At 32.3% G+C, this 11,794-nt stretch overlaps 1 long non-coding RNA gene across 1 annotated transcript; it reads right to left on the reverse strand.

The window, feature by feature from the left end:
• Positions 1–8,529: 8,529 nt before the first annotated feature.
• LOC128280496 (uncharacterized) lies at positions 8,530–10,773 on the reverse strand. Its single transcript, XR_008270585.1, has 3 exons — positions 10,616–10,773; positions 9,656–9,697; positions 8,530–8,769 (listed from the first exon to the last, which is right to left on the reverse strand). It is a non-coding gene; the product is annotated as an uncharacterized LOC128280496 (long non-coding RNA).
• Positions 10,774–11,794: the final 1,021 nt, after the last annotated feature.

Below are 11,794 nucleotides of genomic sequence, written 5' to 3' on the forward strand. Positions count from 1 at the left end.
CACCACCTCTTTTTCGGTTTCCTACCTGGTGCACAGCTTCTATTCACTTTAACCCTTAATGAATCAATCTTTTGAACATCAAGTACGATTTTCTGGACTTAGAATGGAAAATTTTTTTTAACGTTTTTGATGTGCCATGCCGGATCCGGCTATAACTTCTGGGCCGGGTTTGGGGTGCTACAAATTCTGTTAAAATCATGACAATTTTACCGTACTAGAATTCATAAGTAAATAAATTTAATTACATTGTTTTGTAAAATTGTAATGATTACTTAATTTAATTTCCACTTTGAACTTAATTATTTAATTACAATCAATCAAATAATAATTCAAAGAAGTTGAATTACTCCCTAAGTCATCTCTTGTCCTTTGCGAGAAAATACATTTATTGCGGATAGTAGTACATGAAATCTATTCTCTTTTCATTGTTTTTAAGTCATTCAACGTATTAGTTCTAAATGCAATCTAGAAAGGATTGTGTTGAGGTAGCAGATTGACTAATTGGGCACATATAATTATAGCTCAATTAATTTGTAATTAAGTTCCGAATCTTCATATATTAATTGCATCATTATTTAATCATGAAGTCAATCCATTAAAAATACCATGACTAAACTCTCCCTTCTTATATATCATTACAAAAGCAACTTATAATTTTGTTTGTCCGATGACCTTCTCATTAGTGTATTACCTTCATATGGTATCTTTTATCTTTTAGGGTTAAATTCATTCACTCAATATTATTCTATTTTATTTCACAGTGAACATTGCAACTTCTTCCATGAAAAAGTCTATTACTAACATGTAGAAATAGAATCATTCATCTTAGACAAATGACTCATGCTTACATTTCTTTTTCATCAACCATACAATGTCAGTGAGAGGATACCTTTTACCTTTTATTGGGGCATGAATTTCACTAAGTAATGCTATACATAAGACATATACCCAATATATTAGCTTTCGGCTCTATTACCAATTGAATTCAAGCATTTAATATACGAGTTACATACACATAGTCACTCAGTACTAAGGTAAGTCACACCATGAACGTCACTAGTGAATAAATCTATAAATGAATCTAGGACAGATTCAATTTGGATCCTATTTGATGTATTATTAACCCAGACAATCACACTTATATATCTCTCTTTCTAAGAGTCATCCGCTCTAGTATTCAACATAAGGTATCTCCGCAATTAAACTTGATAGACAACATAATAGTTTCTTGAATCAATTTTCTCAATTTTGATTCTTCAAACTATGAACTATTGAGATAACCAACTTGTAATAGCCCAATTTTGCCTGGCCCAACACAAATAAATAAACACAAATAAATAAAATAAAATCCAAAATAAAATAAATAAAAGTCTGTTAGCAGTCCAAGTTACAAGCCCAATAACAAAATCCATTTACAAAATCCAAACCCAAACCCCAGGTTACACAAGCCCAAGCCCACAATCTCAATTTTTTTCAAAAAACACTAAAACTCTAAGTCCCATTTCGCACCGCGCCCCACCACGTCGGCATGCTCACCGCCCGAGGCCTAACGCACCCTCTGCCACCATTGCACCAAAATGGCAAGGCACAGCCCCCAGTGCCGTTGACCTTGCCACAAACGCTTGCAAAGAAAAAAGAAAACAAGAAAGATGACAAAAATAGCAGAAACAACAAAAAAGAAAAGAAAATATATATGTAATCGGCTATAAAGCCGTAAGATTGAGATGTGTTTTTTTTACAGAAAATAAAAAAATAAAATAGAAAACTACAATAGTTTTAAGCAGAAGGTAGTTCTTTTTCTTTATTATTTTTTGAGTCACGCATACATTAAAAAATTTTAATTAATTCATTTTTTTCGTTGCCTCAGCTATCGGTGTCGCCTCTGGTCTGAAAGGTCGTCGAATCCTTAGGGATTCATCGAAGGCCACACCGAAAGATGACCAGGAACCAAAAGTTTCCATTTTTGTCGTTGAACTCCGACCGGGCTCTAGGGATTTGGATCCCAGATCCGGATTCCCACGAAGATGAGGATAAAAATGGTTCCCCTTTTTGCGATCTCCAGCCACCAGAGGCGACAGTCTTCATCTTCGATGATCGGTGGCCATGGCGGGGCGACGACGACTCCATGGCCGAACATAAGGATGTCTGAGAGAAAAAAAAAGGGAGAAAAGAAGTTTTTTTTTTTAAAACAAGGGGTGAAATGAATTTTTTTTAGAAAATTTTAACTTGAATAGGGCACTGGTACGATGTCATTTTGGCTTGGTTTCAAAAACCCCAAAACGACATCGTTTTGGGCATGATTTGCCAACCCGACCTAACCCCTTTTAGATCCGCGTATTTTTTAAAGGGGGATAATTGTTGCCCGGGTCCTCCCACTTTTGAGCGTGTCTTGATATAGTTCTGATTCAATTTTTTTCTTTTCTTTTTTAATTTTACCATCTAATTTTATTTTATTTTCATTTTGGTCCATTGACCATTGACCATTGACCATTTTTAGAACTGGGTACCCAAAATGGTGTCATTTTGACGCAATCCAAGGACCCAACCCGAGTACCATCAGAATCCGCATGTTTTCTTGAAAAAGGGTCTAATTTCTATTTTAGTCCTTTAGCTTTTTGGCTTTCTTGCAATTTCGCCCTATATTGTTTTTATTTTGTTTATTTTTATCCCTTTTATTTTATTTTCTTATTATTCAATCCCTTGACCTAGCATTGACTTGCCAAGGGAATGATGCATGTTGGGTTTGGGAAAATAACACATCACGTCCCTAAACTTTTTATTTTATCCTGATTCAGTCCCTTGTCTACTGTCCTTTGTTTTTTTAAATCTATACTTTGAATTTCATTAAGGTTTCAATTTAGTCCTTTGCATACTTATTATTATCATTATTATTTTATCTTATTTTTATTATCGTCATTTTATTATTTCTTTTATTATTTCCAGCACTTTCATGTAAATATTTTTAATTATGTATCTTTTATTTTATTTTTATTTTTGAGTTATTATGTTTATTTTATTATTAAATATGGTATTATGATTATTACTGTCATTCATATTATTATTGATCAATGTTATTATCATCATTATTATAGCTATATTATTAATATAGCACTATTATTGCCATCGCTACTATCTTATTTCTTATTATTTATCTATAATATTTTTTATTTGTACTTATATAGCAATTCCATTTTTCTAAGCATTCTATTACGTTTTCTTATAATCATACAATGTTTAAATAAATTAATTGCACATTGTATTAAAAATATATTTATTTTAAACAACATGTAGGAAATAATTAAAATAGAGGTAATGTTCATTATTTTAGGAATTTGAGGAGTCATGCACCTAACTTACGGAGTATGGTCTCTTTCTAAAACTGAAGTAATTGAATATCCTACTTGAAAAGTAAAAACAAGATTTAAGTAAGGATCAAATGGTGGTTATTCTTGTTTTAGAGGGTTCAAAGCATCGTGCCCTAACTTACGGGGTATATCTTTTCTTATTGACTAACTCGAAATAAGGCCTTTTCGTAAAATTTAATTTAGTTAAGTGATTTTAATTAAAAAGAACATCATGCAAAGAGGGATCGTATTTTAATTTCTCTTTGAATTTTTAACTTTTGACATCAAAACATCAAGTAATCAACTAGATACCAATTTTGGGCATTATGAGGGTGCTAATCCTTCCTCATACGTAATCGACTCCCGAACCCATTTTTTGTATTTGTAAGACCACCATTTTAGTAAACCTAACGTTTTATTAGAATGACCAAGTTTTGAGGTAATCCAATCACACCTAAATAAAAAAGGATTGGTGGAAACTCCATTTTTGTTTTTTTAAAATAAAAGTCGATTTTCAAAATGGTTTCGACAGCTTGGCAACTCAGCTGGGGGCAAATAAGAGAGTCAAGCTGCGAGTTGATTACTTTTTGGCCTTGTTGTCGAAAATTGATAATTTGGTTTAAATTGACAACCTTTTCCTTGAATTTTATCCTTCATGTCTTATTTTTAATGGCAAGTAATGTCTTTGTTATCTCGGGTTCCATAATGATTTAGTATGTCTGCTTTATTGGTTCGAGTTTCTCTTAGTATATTTTCACATATATTGCATGGCATAATCATTCCATTTTACCTTTAAGTGGGAGTGGGAAGCTATTCCTAAAGAACCTACCCTAGGTAGAACCATAGCAAACCTTTAGTGGTCCCCCGAATAGATGTTCTGTTTATTATATCTTGCTGTGTATTCTAGCTTTGTACGAAATGCACTGACTTGTTTCGTTTTGTTTTAACTTTGTTTACATTGCATTTTCATCATAGAAAAAGGTGTTGATTCATGTTCAGTTGTTAAATAGAGAGTTTGCTATGAAAAAAATGATTTCTTGATAAAGTGGAAGATAATGCAGCCTTTGAATTTGGTCTGAGAGAACATAACAAGAGAAGGGTGACAACCTGACAGAGGGGTACATGTTAGAATTATGGGATTTCACCCGCATCAGTGTAACTCAGAATAATCTTCAAGAGTTGAAAAAAATATGGGACCAATGGGATGATGAAATCAAACAGTTATTCTACCATGAATATTATGATTTGCCTTATTACTCGATGTCAAAGTAGATAATCACCTATTTCGAGCAGTATTAGAATCTCGTCTATAGCTGCTTCACTTTTGGAAAGGTAGACTTGGTGGTTGTAACAGCCCGATTTAGACCCTACAGAATGATGGTTTCGGGACCACAAATTCGAGTCAGAAAAATATTTAAAAATTATTTTCAGTGTTTATTATGTGTGAATTTATATGTGTGAAATTTTCGTACTTTAATTTTATCATTTGAGTGCTGATTTAATTAAAAGGACTTAATCGCGTAAAATGAAAATTTAATGATTAAATGTGAATGATGCCTAATTGATATTGTCTTTACAATATGAAGTAATAATGATGTAATAAGGCCATTTATTATATGTGTGGATGGTTTTAGATATGTTATATATGGTTTTCTAATTAAACTTTAAAGGTTAAATATGTAAAATAGTAAATAATATATACAATATATTATAACATAATTAAAAGCCATGTGAATGTGTTCATACTTTTGACCGAAAGTAACAAAAGAAAGAAAGAAAAGAAAGCTTTAGGTATTCGGCACTTTGGAAGCTTAATCAAGGTATGTAACTAGCTCGGTTTTTGATAATTTCTATGTTTTTGATATCGTTGCTTCGAGTACTACAAAACCCATGCTTGAATTTTTTATTTTGATGAATATTTTGAGTTATGCCATTGATGAGAGCTTGTGATTTTTGTTGTTTGATGATGAAATATGAAAGATAGGTTTTAGATTAACATGTTTTATATGGAGTTTTTGATGATTTTGAGTAATTAGGACTAAATTACAAAAATAATAATTTGAGGGACTAAAATGTGAAATAAATGAAATATATGGATTTTTTTTAGAGTTGGTAAAATTCGGCTCAACATGGTTATGCTGAAATTTTGTGTATTTTGTGTTTTGTGCAATATAGACTAAATTGTAAAAAGTGCAAATGTCAGGGGTAAAATGGTAATTTTCCAATTTATATGTTTTTGGACTAAATTGAATGAAATTATATTGAATTAGTTTATTTTGAATACATTTAGATCAAGAACCAAAGAAATCGGATTTGGATCAAAGGAAAAACTAAAATCGTCAATTAATCGTCCCGTTCCGATTACCATTGTCCGAGGTAAGTTTATAAGCAAATAAACATAGTTTTTTTTTAATGAAAATAAGTTACATGTGCTGAATTGATATATTGGAGAATGTATAAATGATAGCGAAATATGTGTACACTTGGGAACTATGTTTACGATTCGATTCGACCAAGATTTGACGTCCAAGAAGCCCCGTACGAACCTTAGGAATAGCTAGGATACATATGTCATGACATAGGATTTCCAATATGTGTTCTCGTGTAAGACCAAGTCTAGGATGTTGGCATCGGTATGTGATTTCGAGTAAGACCATGTCTGGAACATTGCCATCGTAATTGTGATTCGTGTAAGACCCTGTCTGGGACAGTGGCATCGACATGTGATTACATGTAAAACCACGTCTGGGATGTTGGCATTGTACAATATGTGTTATAACCCGAGTATCCTTTTTAATTCCGAATGGTTCAACAGGCAAGGATAAGTTACGAATGAATGTGGAAACAAGTTAAAATGAACAGGTATGTGACAATTTATTACCTTTTCAGATATAAGGTAAGTTGATTATTTGATATGTGATACAAGTTATATATGACATTAATGGTAGTGATTGTGTACATGAAAATCTATATGTGGATTAATGTACAAGTATGTGATATTAATGTTTGATTTTTGAGCTTATATTCGGCCTAATGTTACATGAAGAATAAATTGAAATGTGAAATTAATATTGATATTAAAGGATTTATGTGCATTCGATTAGTAGGTATTTGAAATGTGAACCTTAGAGCGTGTTTATAGGGAAGTATATATATATTCAGCAAAATAAGGTCTATGTGATATTAAACATGTTAATGAAGTGATGTGTGTTTGGAAATGTTATAATTTATGTATAGATAAATGTTTGGTAATTAAATTTCATAAGTATGGCTTGGTTATGCCTTAATAAATTATCAATGCCAAATAATATTTGAATTAAGAATTGAGCTATGAATGAAGTGAATGAAACCATAAGTTGAAGTATATGATTGGTCATATTCAGTTTAATGATATATATATATATGTATGATATGGAAATGTGAATTTCATACTTATGCCAAATTTTATATGTGCATTTGTTTATATGGTAATTGAATGTGAAATTATGCTAAGGAAATGTGAATTGTATAAATGTATTATGATAGTATGTATTCGATCAAGTGAAATTTTTATTGTTATGAGTATGAAAGATGATTTTGGACAAAGAATGAATGCATGTTTGGACAAAACTTAATTCATGTTTAGTTATATGTGGATATCTGAATTTACAAGTATGGTTTGGTTATGTATTATTAAATTATTATTGTTATTGAATTAATGTTTGCTTATGACTTACTAAGCTAAGACTGCTTATTGTGTGTGTATTTTTACTTCTATTTATAGATTTTGAGACTAGTTGCAGGCTTGGGGATCGTCAGCGAAGTCTATCACACTATCGACTGCTTTCGGTACTTTTAAAAGTTGAATTAGAAACCTATGGCATGAATAGGCTATACTACTTTTCGAATATGGCTTGTCCATTTTGTTAATCTTGGAATTTATGCTTTCGCTTGATGATTATGTTTGGTTGTGGTTTTGGTTGATTTGGTTTTGGTATATATAAGTATGGTTATGTTTGATATTTTACTCATGAGTTTATTGATTCAAATATTTCTTGTATTTGGTTTTATTGAGAAATGGGAATTTGTGCATATATGGCTAAAACTTTGGTTTTATAATGATAGGTATAAAATTTGACTCATAGTGTACTTTCATTGAATAGCCGAATATAAAATGACTTAATATGGTCTTGTGATTTGGAAAAAAGTTTATTTCCTATATGTATTTTAAAACATATGAATTTAACTTGTTTATATTCGGCAATTGTATTTGGATTTTGACCATTTGAATAGTAAATTTGGATGCTTTGTTGTGTGTTTTCAAATTATGTTAGTTTATTAATAATTATTGTCACGTAAGAGATATATGTTTAAGACATGATATTTATATATAATGAATGTGTTAGCTTATTAAAATTCTTTCATTAATTAAACAAATGGATAAGAATTATGTTGGTAAATTAATCACGATTTGGTATTTATATATATATTTACATATAAGTATATGAAGTGATGGGTTGATTTATATATAATGGTATGTGCATAGTTGAATATGTATTTGTTGAATTGGTCTTGAATATGAAGTTTGTTATATTGCAAATACATAGTTGTATTGTTCTTAATGTGATATGAAAATTTTGGATAATGTTTGGAATTAGTTCTATGTAAGAACATATGCTTGTAAAGAGATTTAGTAAGTTAAAAGTGGACATTGAAATATGCATTACTATATTCGGCCGAGGTTTTGTAAAGTGACTAAATGGATAGTACATTAAGTTATATGGAATTAAGTTTGTTATTTTCTAAATGGTGCCAAATGGAACTTTGTAGCACCCCAAACCCGGTCCAGAAGTTATGGCCGGATCTGGCATGCCACATCAAAAACGTTAAAAAAAAATTTCCATTCTAAGTCCAGAAAATCGTACTTGATGTTCAAAAGATTAATTCATTAAGGGTTAAAGTGAATGGAAGCTGTGCACCAGGTAGGAAACCGGAAAAGAGGTGGTGAGTCCATCGGACTGCTTAAGTACCAAGCTCCCTTCGGATCCAATCCTAGACATGCATACCGCCATTTTCACACCTTAACGTCATGGATATTTCTAGGAAACCGGTTCAATTAAGTCATTTTTAGGAAAAGTGATTAATTTTGGAAAATACTTTAATTGCGGAAGCTTTGCTTGTTGTCGTGTTATTTTGAAATCAACTGTTGTTTTGAAAACGCGCCCTAAAGCTATCCAATTTCAACAGTTAAAATAAGTAATACCTATCTTAGTAATACATATTAAAACCATCAAAAATAATTAAGCGGCCTTATTACATTTAAAAATCCAAAACTTCAAACGTAAATAAAAGGATGTCCAGTTCACCAAAAGAAAATCAAACTTTCAGATCGGGTGGCCACTCCGAATTCCCTCACAGCTCCAAGCCCACTATGGTTGGGGATTTCCTGCGTGGATGAAAATAAAATAGGTGAGTTTGGGGAAACTCAGTGTGTAAGGAAAACCCATTCAAAGCCCAAGTCAGCTCAAGCCTATTGGGCCTAAGCCCATTCAGTATGCAGTGGTCTGGGCGAGCCCTTTTCAGATTACAATAAACCGGGCCTTAGCCCTTATTCAGATAATGAGATGGCCCATAGGCCCATTTCAAAATACATGCAACATCAATAACATATACAAGCCCATTTGGGGAGACTACTCAACCCACCAACCACTACACTCCACCCGTACCAACCATACACTCCATGTGGGATAGCTCAACCCACCCACCCAACACTCCAGATTCTTAAAGCATTCTTCGCTCGATTAACGATAGAATTGAAGCAAAGCCTCCAAGACGTGGACAAGTCACTTTCAGTACTTCCTCCGTCAATATCCCAGTCCCATGCATCAGATAATAACAACATGGCATGCAGTAAACAACAACAGTCAAACATGCATTTAAGTTAATTTAACCCTAAGGGTATTTCGGTAATTTATCTCTTAGGGGTAAAACTGTAAATTTTCTACTTTTAAAGGTATTTCAGTAATTTATCTATTTTAGGGTTTTTCATGCATATTCCTACTTTTCACGTCTAACAGAATCACGTACCGAGGGTTCTTACCGAATTGGGCCCGTTGGCCCATCATTCTAATTTTGGCTCATTAAGCCCAAAAATATCGAGGGCACAGAAATCATGCACTTTGAAATCCAAACATTGCGTCTTACCAAAAACATTAATCGATTTACCTCACGAGCATTCGCACACTCGCAAATCTACAAAATACCGGTTTTTGGCATTTCGGCATTTCGGCTTTTGCCAATCTAGACTAAGAAAGAGGGTGTTAGTTACACACCTGTTTGCAACGATATGCTGACGAGATCCACACACGAACCGCCTACAATTGAATTACTAACACGTTAATCTAACTATTCAAATACAAACTACGTATTAACCCCTTACAATATTCGGCCAACCACACCTACAGATCATAGTAAGCTTATAAGAAATCAATAAGCAACTCATTAAAAAAATTTTGTCAATGTTTACCACATAATCATAATTTCACTGCAAGCTGTCTTCCTGAGCAACAGTCACTAAATCATTTATAACTGGAGCTAAAAAACTCCAAATCAAGTGCCGTTACTTTTCCCTGAAAATAGACTCATATATCTTATATCCATAAAATTTTCAGAATTTTTGGTTTGGCCAATCAATACCAGATTTTTCTCAAAGTTTCGCATGTTTCACTGTTTGACTAATCTGACCACCCTTCATTACGAATCAAATTTCTCATTGTACAGAATTCAAAATATGTTTTTGTTTATTTCATTAGAAACTAGACTCAATAAGCTTTAATTACATAATTTATTCAGCTTCTAATTCATCTTCCACAATTTATGGTGATTTTCCAAAGTCACGTTACTGCTGCTGTCCCAAGCAGATTTATTACCAAATCACTCTTTCACACATACCTTGCATGCATGTTATTTAAACATGTATATCACCAATCAGTCATCACATATCTATGATTTTACTTAAGAATAATCTCCATTTCATCATTTTAAAGCACAACATATTGGCTGATTTTTCTCTTTAACATCTAAGGCACATGCATGCTCATTTGTTTGGCTCAACTTCACCTATCTTCCTTTTTTTTCATCAAAAGAACATGAAACAACAACCATTTCCTTCATTTTAATTCATGACTAAATGCTCACAACACAACTAAAAACCAAAATATGCTTCAAGAGTTAAGGTAGAATCAAGAAGAACTCATGAATATCAAGATAGAAGCAAACTACCATGAACTTACCTTCAATTTTCTTCCCCAAGTGACCAAACATTTAAGAGCTTTCTCCTCTCCTTTCTCTTCTCTAACTTTAGGCTATGATGAACAAAGATGGACAAAACTTTGTTCTTTTCACCCCTTTTTCTTTTAATAAAATTTCATATTTCATCCATTTAATTCTTTAATACAAAAGACATGAAATTCCCATCATGGAACATTTACCTAAACCATTATCATGGAACATTTACCTAACCCATTATCATGGAATATTTACCTAATCCATTGTCAAGGAACATTTACCTAACTCATTATCAATTTGTATCAATTTGTACCATAAATTATGGATATCAAGTGCTCATATTTTCTACAACAACATGATGGCTAGCCACTTCTTGTAAAATGGGAGGTTTGTCATGCAAATCCTCCTATTTTGCACTTCTATTTATTTGGCCACTTCAATTTAGCCTATAGCATTTTCAAACATTTTCACATAAGTCCTATTTCATAATTTCACTCCTTTTTTCTTATGGAACAAAAATTAACTAAAATTACCGGGTTCTATCTTAAGCTTGGGCCTTCTAGAGGCCCACAAACATAATTAAACCTATGCCAACATTCACAGAATTCCCAAAAATTGGGGCGTTACAAACTTGTCAAAAATGAGATGTGTTTGAATATCTTTATTTATTATGTCTTATATATGTGTTTATAGATTGTAATATTATATTATATTTATGGTATGAACAAATGCAATGAGATAAAACGATATGTTCAGTGCTTATTGCTTATGAATTATAAATCTGATTATGTGTTTAGAAAGTACCGCAATACGATTTGCAAAGAGATTAATTTAGTTTTATTTATATTAATAATTTTTTGTTTTAAGAGTTTCAATAAAATTATGCATATGATTATTTGGAAGTTATGTTTCGTCTGGTAATACCTCGTAACCCCTTTTCAGCGACAGATACAGGTTAAAGGTGTTACAATGCCCACCGTAGAAGAGTACACAACTCTAATCCGTTACCCGAGGATCCAAATCGATAAAGCTTATTCTAAAGCTGCCAACATCCCGACTTTCTTAAAGAGACTAATGAACATAACTGGGATGAGCGAGCAATAGGTCGCGGCCCAAATTAAACAAAAATGGGATATTAAATGCATCCCTTGAAAAAGTCTTTGGGATTTGATCTTGGTACATCT

This window comes from Gossypium arboreum, chromosome 9 (assembly GCF_025698485.1).
Source record: "Gossypium arboreum isolate Shixiya-1 chromosome 9, ASM2569848v2, whole genome shotgun sequence".
NCBI classification, from domain to species: domain Eukaryota; kingdom Viridiplantae; phylum Streptophyta; class Magnoliopsida; order Malvales; family Malvaceae; genus Gossypium; species Gossypium arboreum.